Below are 11,698 nucleotides of genomic sequence, written 5' to 3' on the forward strand. Positions count from 1 at the left end.
GAAAAAAATCCCAAAATCTTTTAAATGGCTGTAGAGGTCAGTAAGATGGATCCATGCCATCAGCACACTTACTATGTAAATAACTGAGTTCTCTTTTTCAAAAGATAATTTAGTTTATAATGCAGTTACAGAAGTTGTCTCACTAAACACTTGGGTTTTGTTTTTATCTTTCCCCTTTTATATAGTTTTTTTTTTACTTTTTTTTCTTTTAAATAGGAAACATTTCCTACAAAAGGAATGTCCTTTGCTCCTGGTTCCCGTGTGGAGCAGCTCCCTTCCTGCTGGCTGAGCTGCTCAGGCAGAGCCCGGCAGCTCCTGGCCCTGCAGGGCTGAGGCTTTTCCCCGTTGCTGGGCACAGACTGATGGAGCAGCACTGCTGAACACGGGCACACCCAGAGGGACCAGCAGCAGCTGCCTTTGGCCACCTGAGGCTCCAAGGCCCAAACTCGGAGCAGACAGGGCTGGAAGAGACTGGCAGGCTCCCTGCTGGCTGTGCTGCCCCACTTGTGCCCGGCCCAGCTTTGCTTGGGGCAGAGGGAGAACAAGGGGCAGCTCCCTGCCAGCCCCAGCCCAGGGACCCCTCCAGCCCCGGGGCTTGGGGCACTGTCAGCACCTGCTGCTCCAGCCAGGGCTTCTGCTGGCCCTGACAGCAACACCCAAAGTGGGGCTGATCCCAAGGAAGCAGCAGCAGGGCCTGGATCTGATCCCTGACTCTGGGCCAGGGCTGCACAAATGACCCCACAGCAGCAGCAGATGGAGCTGACTTTGAGCACAGCCCCTGCCCCTCTTCCCTGCCATGTGCAGCAGTGTCACAGCAGCCTGAGGCACCTGGGAGCCCCCAGTGCCAGCAGGGACTTGAGATGGCAGCCCTGGGCTCCTGGAGGTTGTGCAGGGAACGGAGCTAGGGACTCCCTGTCCATGTGGAGCTTCCAGATGGAAAAGGCTGCTGTGCCCAGGCAGCTCCAAGGGCACAGAAAGGAGGGTCTGGAGCACTGGATCTGTGCCAGTCCCACAGTCCTGGGCAGCAGGCAGCGAGCCCTGGGGGAACAGAGGGCACAGCAAGAGGGACAGAAGCAGGCAAGGTCAGAGCCTGGAGAGAGCCAGGCCCAGGAGCAGGAACAGCTGCTCCATTGCACTCTTGGAGAAAGCTCTTGGCTGGTTCAAAGCGCTGAAAGGCGTGAGGGGCAGAGAGGAGGCCACAGCAAACAATGCTCCTGTTTGCACAGCCTCCCCTCTCCGTGTCCCAGCAGGAATTGGATGGACTGTATTCGTCTCTGCGAGTCGTCTCGTTCAGCATGAGCAGCTCAGCACCAGGAGCTGAAGGAGCTGAAGCCTCAGGCCACAGGAGCTGGGCAAGAGGGAACTTTGTGAGCAAAGGAATGCTGCTAAAACACACCCAGCTGAATGCAGTGGATATAATCATGGAATCACAGAATCCTTTCAGTTGGAAAAGACCTCTGATCTCCCCCAGTGCAGCCGGTCAGCCAGCAGTGCCAAGGCCAGCACTAAACCATGTCCCTGAAGTGCCAAGGCCTGGACAAGAGCCCTGAGTGAGGCCTGGACAGCAGCCCTGAGCCAAAGGTGCCTCTGGATGAACCTTCCAGCCAAAGGTTATCTTTGTATCTGCTCCCTAATGGAATGTGCATGGTCATTAGCACTGTGATAGATGTAGGCACTCCTTAGTGAAACATGTATTGACCTTTCTGTGTTTAGAAGGCAGACAAGGCCATGGAATCTGACATCTGGCCTTGTTTGGGGCTGAAGGATCAAAGTCAGCTGCCTTGGTTCCTCCTGGAGCCCTGGCCAGGCTTTGGGAGGGAGCCAAGAGGAGGATGAACCCAGATGTTCCCGCAGTGGAAGTGCTGTCAGTTTGTTCATTCAGCACTGTCAGAGCTGGGCCCTCTCCCAGCGGGGCTGGAGCCTCACCTGTGGCTGGAGGCACCTGCAGGAATTCCCAGTGCCCAGGAGTGGCTCTGCAGCCCTGGGCTGTGACAGCTTCCCCCAGCTGCTGTGTGGATCTGGGGGATGGTAAAGGCTGAGGGGAAATGCTGCTGGATCTTTGTGAATCCCTGCAGGCAATATTTGGTGGGGATGATTGGGTGCATTGCTGAGCTGCTCCTTTTGTGATTCTTTGCTGCTCTGAGCTGCAGTAAATGACACTGATTCCTTCAGTTGGAGTCTGTGTCCTTGGTGCTGACCCTGCCCACGGGTTAAACAAAACTGGCACAGTCTGGCCAGATGACAACAAAATGTCACTTGTTGAATGCAAATGTGAGGAATCAGTCCTATCAGGAATTCCCAGATGGGAAGCCCTTCCCTGGAGTTCCCTGGCTCTGGAGTGGGCTGAGGTTGGAGCACCGTGTGAGCAGTGGGGCAGTCTGTTAAAAAAAGCTGCACCTCTGGATGTCTTAAAATGCATCCAAAAATTGCATGTGGAAAAGGAAAAGAACTTGTGGGTTTGGGCTGACAAAGATGAATTCGTTAAGAGTACATTGGAAACAGCACCTTCAGAAGGAACAATTATTGTTGGAATGCTCCCACATGGAGAAACAGAAGAAGGTTTTAATCTTAAGCTCAGATGCATTTGTGCAAGTGAAATATTAATATAATATACAACTATATAAGTATGTATAGTGTAATGAGACCTTAATATATATATATTTATATATGTATTTCTATTTTTATATATATTTATGTCTATATCTAGCTATATCTATATTTGTATAATATATCTACATATAAAATCATATTAATGTGAAATAGTGCTGATATTACTAATTTGAAGCTTTGGCTGCTCAGGGATGTAACACTAAATACCCAACTGAACAGGATAGGCCAGGACCCTAATGTCAGTGGTCAACTTTGTGAGATTTTATGCAATGAGAAAAGGAAGAAGGCATGAAATTGGCTATTTTTACAGGGTTTGCTGATACTGTGATGCAGAGTGCTTTGTCTGTTCCTGTGAAAAATACAGTGATTAAACTTGCAGGGTTTTTCATGTCCCAGGCTATCCACAAGCTGCAGGATTGGTTGAACGGCTGAAGGGGTTGTTAAAAGAGCAGTTGACAAAATGAGGAGATGGGAACCTGTGCCCATGAAGAACCCATCTCCCAGATGTGCTCCATGCCCTTAACAATGGCCCACTGGGGAAATGGAAACCCCCTGGCTGTGCACGGCTGCACCCAATTTGCAAATCCAGCCATGGGCAGTGAGACTTGGACTGCCTGGGAAATTGTTGTGGCTGTGATGGCCCCTGGCAGGGCCAGCCCAGAGGCTGCAGGGCTGGGCCTTCATGCACTGGAATGAATTGGGATAAATTCAAAGCAAATGAGAGCTGTCAATACTGAGACAGGAATTCAGATTCCTCCAGGACACTTTGCTTTGGACACTGCTAGCTTGGAGCTTGGCCTTGCAAAGTGTTCATGTCATGGCAGGAGGAATTGATGCAGAATATCAAGGAGAAATGACAGTAATTCTGTTAAACAATAGTGAACAAGATTGAAATATTCAACCCAGTGACAGTGAAATATTCAACCCAGTGATTATTGATATTGCAATTTTAAGAACAATTGTGAAAAAAGGAGCTGCACCTCCAATCCCCACTGTTTGTGGAGATAAAAGGGTTTGGATCCAGCCAATAATAATGGAGCCAGAGTGTGGGTCTGGAGGCCAAAAGGCCCTCCCGAGGCAGCTGAAGGAGCAGCTCCTAGGAAAGACAACTCTGAGTCCTGAAACCTGGGCAGAAACAATGGGAATGTGTCCCTGCAGCCAAGTGTTGTGTGTGAGAACAAGTAGATCTGACAGGATATTGTTTCACACATCCTGCCAGACCAAATCTCCCTGTTTGCCCCAAGGGCCCCTTTGGAAAATGCTCTGATCCACGGGGCTCTATGTGAAGGCTGCTGTGACCCTGAGGGACTTGCACAGGAATTCCATCCAGGAGCCTGGGTGGCCCTCAGGGACTGGGACCTGGCCTCCTTCCAGCCAGAGGGGAAAGGGCCCCCCAAGCCTTGTTAGGCACAGACAACATGGTAAAGCTGAACAGCAAAGGGCCTGGGGGCATTATTCTGGAATTAAAAAGGCACCAGCTCCATGGACAACAGAATTACTGTTCCTAACTTGACTGAGATTGAGAAAAAAGAATGAAGAACAGTGTCACTAAAGTACTGCTGATGTCTGTAAGTTGTACCTTGATGGTCAGCCAGAATCTTTGTCTGCCACAAACACCTCTAGTGTTTCACCAAAGGGTTGGTGATCAAAATGGAATGATTAGTTATGGAAATGTAAAGATCAGGGTAGCCAAAGTACTGCATGTCAGCAATTGCTGGGTGTGTTCTCAGCTGAAGTTGGGAGGAATGGGGTTCCCTTGGAGGGCCCACCCTGTGGGGTGGCCAGAACTCTGTCCATGGGCTCTGACTCGTCACTGTCAGTGAGGGGACAGTTAAAGTAAACACAGGAATACATGGACCACTTTGACAAAATTCCCTAAGATTTCCCTTCAGGAGAAACCAAACCCTGTTCTAGTTCTAGAGGCCACAGTGTGAGAGGATTTCCCATCCCTGCCAGTGTCAGTAGAACTTGGGGTGCTGGAGCTGGTGGGTGTCAGTGTCACACCACTCTTGGCTGCAGGGCCACCATTTCGGGTCCTTCAGCCACAACCACAAGGAAGAGTTGGGACCCAGAGAACATTTTCCCCCCAAGGAGTGCCTTGGCTTTCAGAAAGCAAAACTGCTGATGGATCTTTCTTTAATCACTGCAGGCAATCTTTGGTAGTAATGACTGGATGGATTGCTGAGCTTCTTTTGTAATTCTTTGCTAACGATGATGTGCTGTGGTGAACTTATCCTTCTGTAATTCTTTGCAGCTGTGCAATGATATAAATGACACAATTCCTTAAGTTGGTGTCTGTGTCTTCGGTAGTGACCCTACCCACTGGTGAAACAGGGCCCCCTCTTGCCTGGCAAGGCAAAATCCCTCCCTCCAAAATTCCCCCCTTTCTCCTTGTTCCCCCCCTTCATACACTGAGCATGATATCCTATGGTCTGGGGTATCCCCGGGCTCAGTTGGGGTCACCTGTCCTGGCTGTGTCCCCTGCCAAGCTGCCCCGCAGCCCCAGCCCCTCCCCAGCGTGGCTGGACGAGGGGCAGGACAGGCCTTGGCTCTGCTGCAGCTCAGCAAGAACAAAACCATCTCTGCGTGCTCAGCCCTGTGCTCAGCACCGGCCCAGCAGTGTCTCAGTGCCAGTGGCTGTGCCCTCAGTGCCTGCCAGGGGTTTCCATGGCAACTGCCAGCACAGGTGACCCAGGTGTCACCCCCAGTGCCGGTTGCCATGGAAACAGTGCCCAGCACTGCCCCTTTCTGTCTGGCTGACCTGGCCTTTGGCCCTGGCAGTGGCGTTGGCTGCTGGTTCCTGGTGCCTGCCCGGCCAGCGCGGCACAGGGCAGGTGGCCATGGCACGAGCCCCCAGCAAGGGATCCCCTCTGGCTCTGGGCACTGACACCAGCCCTGAGCAAGGGGCCCAGGGCAGGTTTCCATGGCCACCAACCACCACAGCGGGTCCGGGCATTGGTTGCCATGGCACCAAACCAAGGAACGGGTCCCCATGGCCGTTGCCATGGCACCTGGTGGCACCAAGGAGTGTCACTGCAATTGTACCTGGAACAGCCCTGGCACCGCTTTGTCCTGAGGGTTGCCATGGCAGCCCAGGGCAGCAACAGCTCTGCAGGCAAGTGGCCATGGAACCTGGCTGCAGAAATGGCTCCTTGGGCTGGTTTCCAAGGAAACCTGAACTGATGGGAGTTGCCATGGCACCCAAACCCAGCAGTGGGGTCACTGCAGTGACCATGGCAACAGTCCCTTGCAATGCCCACTGCAGGCTGGGATGATGATCCACCCTCAGAGCTGGCCCAGGGCAGGTCTGGAGTGCTCTTGGTGGCACCTTGGGCTTGGCACACACTTGAGGAGGATGTCTGTTTGCAATGGGGAAACTCAGGAGTTTTAGATTGCTTCAAAAAAAAAAGAAGAAAATTCCTCTTTGTCTGTGTGCAGCCAGTTCTCCAAGCAAAGCAGGTCCCAGGTGAGTGAGGAGAGACACGATGGACTTGGGGAATGTGGAGCACGGTTGTCCACACTGGCTCAGACCTCAAGGCACAGCTGCTCTGAGCAGGCCAGAGCTCCTTTGGAGAGTCCCTGCATCAATATCAGTCACAGAATGCTGCAATCACCTCTTGTGTAATAAGAGCAGCAATAAAAGACACCCTTTAAAATAGATATTCATATTTCCTAGAAGCTCTCTTAACTATTTCTCCTTAGCTGCAAAAGGAAACCCTCCTAATGAACTGAATTAGAGCAGAGGGAAATCAAGGCAGAGCCGTGGTTTGTCAGGACTTGCTTGATCCCAATGAGCCCCAAGGTGCATTTGGAGCTGAGCCCTTGAACCTCAGGGTCTGAGATGAGATTGCACAAACATTTCCAGGTGTCAGAGTCAGAGGAAACACCCAAATTGTCTCAAGGCATTCATAGGTCCCACTGAGGTCCCTCTCCAACACAGGCTCCTCATGGACTCCTTGGAGGAGAGAACTGGTGGCCAGGATGGCACAAAAACCTCTCAGACACTCAGTATGGAAAGGAAAATCCTTTAAGTATCCTAAACACCTTGAGTGTCTCAAAGCATTAATGAGCCTCAGGTGGGACCTGGGCTCATTTGGTCCCTCAGGAGCTGGGCTGGGGGCTCCAGAGGTGGCTGTGGAGCATTGCCTGTGCTGTGCCAGGGACTGGCAGACACTGCTGGGCTGGGATAGAGGCTCTGGGGGGATTGTGGTCACAGGGCAGGGCTGAACCTGCCCCTTCCTCTCCCCCCCACACAAAATCTTTCTAGCTAAGTCTTCTCCAGTCTCCCACAGTAAGGCAATGCTGGAGGTGAAATCCCAGTTCTGGCCCTGGGCATCTGGAGGAGAAGGTTAGTTCTTTTCCATAGGAAGAAAAGCACAGAGCCCCAGTGTTCCAGCAGCAGATGAGAAGAGACCCTCAACATGCCAAGGTCAGCCAGACCAGTCAAGCAGTCCATGGGAGGCCAACGCAGTCAGACCTGTTCTGTGTTCCCTTGGTTTTATGGGGCTCCAGAGTGTCACAATGGTGCCTTGATTCCATGGGGCCCTGCAGTGTCATAAAGGTGACTTGATTCCATGGGTTCCAGCAGTGTCACAATGGCCCCTAGGTTTGATGAGGTCCCACAATGTCCCAGTGGCCCCCAGGTGTCATAAGGTCCCTCAGTGTCACAATGGTCCCAAGCATTCCGTGAGGCCTTGCAGTGTCACAATGGTCTCCATGGTTCCCCAGGCCCCACAATGTCACATGGCTCCTCTGTTCCATGAGCCCAGCAATGTCACAATGGACCTTTGGACCCTGGGGGTTTGAGGTGTCCCAATGGTCTCCTTTGGCTCCACAGTGTCACAATGGACCACTGATGAAAGGCGGCCTCTCTGTGTCCCCCTGAAGCTTTGGTTGCATGAAGCCCTGCAGTGTCACAGTGGTCCCCCTTGATTTCTCAGTGTCACAATCGACCCCTGATGACAGAAGGCCCCACAATGTCACAATGGCCCCTTGGTTCCATGCAGCCCTGCAGTGTCACAAAGGCCTTTTCGTTTCATGAGGCCCCACAGTGTCACAATGGTCTCCTTGGTTCCTTGGTGCTGCACAGTGTCACAATGCTTTGCTTATTCCTTGGGGCCTTGTAGTGTCACAATGGTCTCCATGATTCCGTGAGTCCCCTCAATGTCACAATGGCTCCCTGGTTCCATGAGGCTGTGAAGTGTCTAAATGGTCTTTCCCTAGTTCCGAGATTGCATGAGGCTTTGCAATGTCACAATGGACCTTTGGTTCCATGGGGTCTCACAGTTTCACAAAGGCCCCTTGGTTCCCTGACACCCCAAAGTGCCATAATGGTCTCCACAGTTCCATGAAGCCCCACAGTGTCACAACGGACCCTTGGTTTGATGGGGCCTCTCAGTGTCACAGTGATCCCTACATTCCATGGAGTCACACGGCATCAGTACAGTTCCCTTGGTTCCATGAGGCCCAGCAATGTTGCAGTGCTCTCCATGAGTCCATGGGGCCCCACAGAGTCACAAGGCTCCCTTGGTCTCACAGGGCCCCACAGTGTCACAAGGGTCCCTTGGTTCCATGGCCCTGTGCTGCTGCATTCCCCCCTCCCCTTCTCAGGCCGCCCTGCCAGCTGAGAAATGCTCCTTGGGCCTCGGCCTTGGCCAACAGCCCCTGGGCTCAGCTCCTCTGCAGCTCATCACAAACACTGTCTGCTCCAGGCACTGCTGCTGCCCAAACAGCTCCTGCTTCCTTTAGGAGCAGCCCTGGGAGCTGTTTCTGTTCCCTCAGTGGCACAACATCCCTGTTCTCACACTGCCAAAGAAAGCTGCTGATGCCAAGTGTGGCCAGGATGAGCCATTGCTGGGACTGAAGCCCCTCTCGTGGGGCCCTGCAAACAGCGCTCCAAAAGGAGCCCTTGGAGCTCTCCTGGGCCAGCGACTCCCTCTGAGTGGGGCCTCTCCCAGCCGGGAACTCTCCCATTTGCTGCACTCGGGGATCCCAAACAACGACAGAGCCTGGGCTGATCCCCCCACTCCTCCAGGCTCAACCCTTCACCCACTGGGGAGATGCCAAAGCATCAGCAGTGAGCATTCCCTGCCCTCAGGGGAATTTCTCCCAGGTGCCTTGCACTGACTCTTTGTGTCTGTGTGCACTCAGGAGTGCCTGTGCTGGGGAAATGTGGCAGAAATGCTGCTCTCTGAGGGGTCTGAGTGCCTTGGACAGCTGAGTCAGTCAGGCCTGTAAGTGAGGTTAAATTATGAGGTCTAAGCTAAGGTAAATGCTCTTAAGAGTTCTTCTTTTGCTAATAAATATTATTATTGCTGTTATATATTGCTCTTTATAGTTACATTTAATATAAGTTATAAGGTGAGTTAGATACTGTTAAATGTTATTCCTCTGTTAAATTGCTAAGTCATATGTTTAAAGTTAGTTTAAATAGTGTTAAGTGCTTTCTTTTGCTAAATTGTGAAGTTCAAGGTATCTGTTAAGGTTAAGGTACAAGTTAAGTCCTTTTAAGTTTGACCTCTGTTAAGCTTTTAGGACATATTACTTTTATCCTTGCCCTCACTGTCCTTGTGTCACCCACACACATAGGGACAGTTCTCAGCTCATTTCTGGTTTGATTGCCTGGATTCTGTTTGGTTCTGTTGTTGCTTTGTTTCCTCTGTGTGCCTTGAATGTCCAGTCAGGAGCAGAGTGACTCTTGCCAAGGAACTTTGTGCTGCTGTCCCTTAATATTAAATCTGGTTTTTGCTGATCCCTTGCTGGGGATTTTTTCAGCGCCCTCAAGCCCTCGTTCGTAACAGGGTGAAGGAGCCCTGACCCAGGCTCTGGCCCTGGGGGACATGGGGATGCTGCCGGGGGGGTCCCTGTTCATTTCAGCCATGGGTTTCTGGACTGGAATGACAGTTCTACATAGGAAGGAAAGGGCAGAGCCCCAATGTTTCAAAGGCTGATTAGAGGCTGCCCCAAGGAGGCCAAGGCCAGCCGGACTTATAATCAGGGAAGAATCCTTGGATAGAAAACATTTGGGAGGCCAAACCTCACTTTTGTCTATGAGCATCTGGATGAGAAGGACAGTTCCAGGGGAAGGAAAATACAGAGTCCCAGTGTTTCACAGGCAGATGAGAGCTGGCCATCAGGAAACCAAGGGAACCTGGACAGTCATAGCAGCTTTTGTCATGAAGCTATCCTTGGAGATAAAGAATTTTGGAGGCTGATGCTTAATTTTAGCCATGGATGCCTGGACTTGAAACATGATTTATTCCATGGGGAGAAAAGCACAGCCCACACTGTTTTGAGGGCAGATGAGAGGTGGCCCCCAAGAGGCCAAGGCCAGCCAGAGCTGTCTGTCCTGGCAGGTTTTGTGTGGGAATAATCCTTGGATATAATCAAATTTGGAGGAGGAATCCCAATTTCTGCCATGAACCCCTGGAGCAGAAGGACAGTTCTTTCCCACAGGAAGGAAAGCACAGAACTCCAGGGTTTCAGGGGGTGATGAGAAGTGAATCTCAACATGCCAAGATCAGCTGGACCAGTCAGGCAGCTCCCAGGAGGCCCAGCCAGCCAGACTTGTTACATATTCTTGCATCCTTGGGGCCCTGCAGAATCACAATTGCCCCTTGCTTCCATGAGGCCCTGTGGGATCACAACAGATCTTTGTTTCCATGTGGCCCAGTGACATAACAATGGTCTCCTTGGCTCCGCAGTGTCACAAAGGCCCCTTGCTTCCATGAGGCCTTGCAGTGTCAAAACGGTTTCCTTGTTTCCATGGCACTGCGCAATGCCACAATGGCCCATTGGTTCCATGAGGTCACAGAGTTTCAAAATAGCTCCTTGGTTCTATTGGGTTCCCCAGGATCACCACCACCCCTTGGTTCCACCAGGCCTGGATGTGTCACACTGACCCCTTGCTTCCATGGGAACCCAGAGTGTGACACTGGCCCCTTGCTTCCATGACACCTTGCAGTGTCACAATGGCTGCCTTGGTTCTATGAGGCCCTGTGGTGTCACAATGGCCCCTTGGTTCCATGGGCACTCAGAGTGTCAGAATGCTCTCATTGGTTCCATGAAGCCCCACAGTGTCACAATGGTCTCTTTTGGTTCTGTAGTGTCACAATGGCACCTTGGTTCTGTGAGTCCCTGAAGTACAGAGTGGTCCCTTGGTTCCATTGGGCTCCTCACTGTCACACAAGTTCTCAGTTCCATGGAGCCCTGCAGTGTCACAGTGCTCTCCTGGGTTCCATGGTGCCACACAGGGTCACAAGGGCCCCTCAGTTCTACATGGCCCTACAGTGTCACAATGTCCTCTTGCTCCCATGAGGCCGTGCCATGTCACAATGGTCTCATTGCTTCCATGAGGCCGTGCTGTTCCACAATGGCCCTTGAAGTGTCGCAATAGTCTCACTGGGCTCCCCCGCTGGTTCACAATGGCCTCCTTCGTTCTGTAGTGCAACAATGGTATCCTTGGTTTCACTGTAAGAATGGCCTTATGGTCTCATGGAACCCTAGAGCCCCTTATGGAGCCCCACAGTGTCACTGTGATCCCCTTGAGTCCATGAGGCCTTGCCATGATACAAGGAGCCCTTGGTTATACAAGGCCCTGCAGTGTCAAAATGGCCTCTTGGTTCCAGTGGGTCCTGAAGTGTCCTAATGGTCCCCATGGTTCCATGAGGCCCCACAATGTCTCAATGGACTTTTGGTTCCATGAGCTTTCGTACTGCCAACAACAGTCTCCTTGGTTCCACAGTGTCACAATGGACCCTTGATTCCATGAGGTTGTGCAGTGTCACAATGACCTCCTTGGTTCTGCGGCCCTGCTGTGGCTGCTGTGTAACAATGGACCTGTGGTACCATGAGGTTCCATAGTGTCACCATGGTCCCTTTGGTTCCACAAGGCCTTGCTGGGCCACAATGGCCCCTTGTTTCCATGAGGTGCCTGGGCTCCCACAGCCCCTCACAGACCCCTACAGCCTCTCTGAGTTCCCCATGGCCGCTCACAGCCCCTCAAGGCCCTTTACAGCCCCTCATGGCCCCTCACAGCCCCAGGCGTGGGGCTCTCCCAAAGGAGGAGGGCTCGGGCCCTGCTTGTTCT

Source organism: Fringilla coelebs (genome assembly GCF_963513975.1).
Source record: "Fringilla coelebs genome assembly, contig: SCAFFOLD_32, whole genome shotgun sequence".
Classification (NCBI taxonomy): Eukaryota; Metazoa; Chordata; class Aves; order Passeriformes; family Fringillidae; genus Fringilla; species Fringilla coelebs.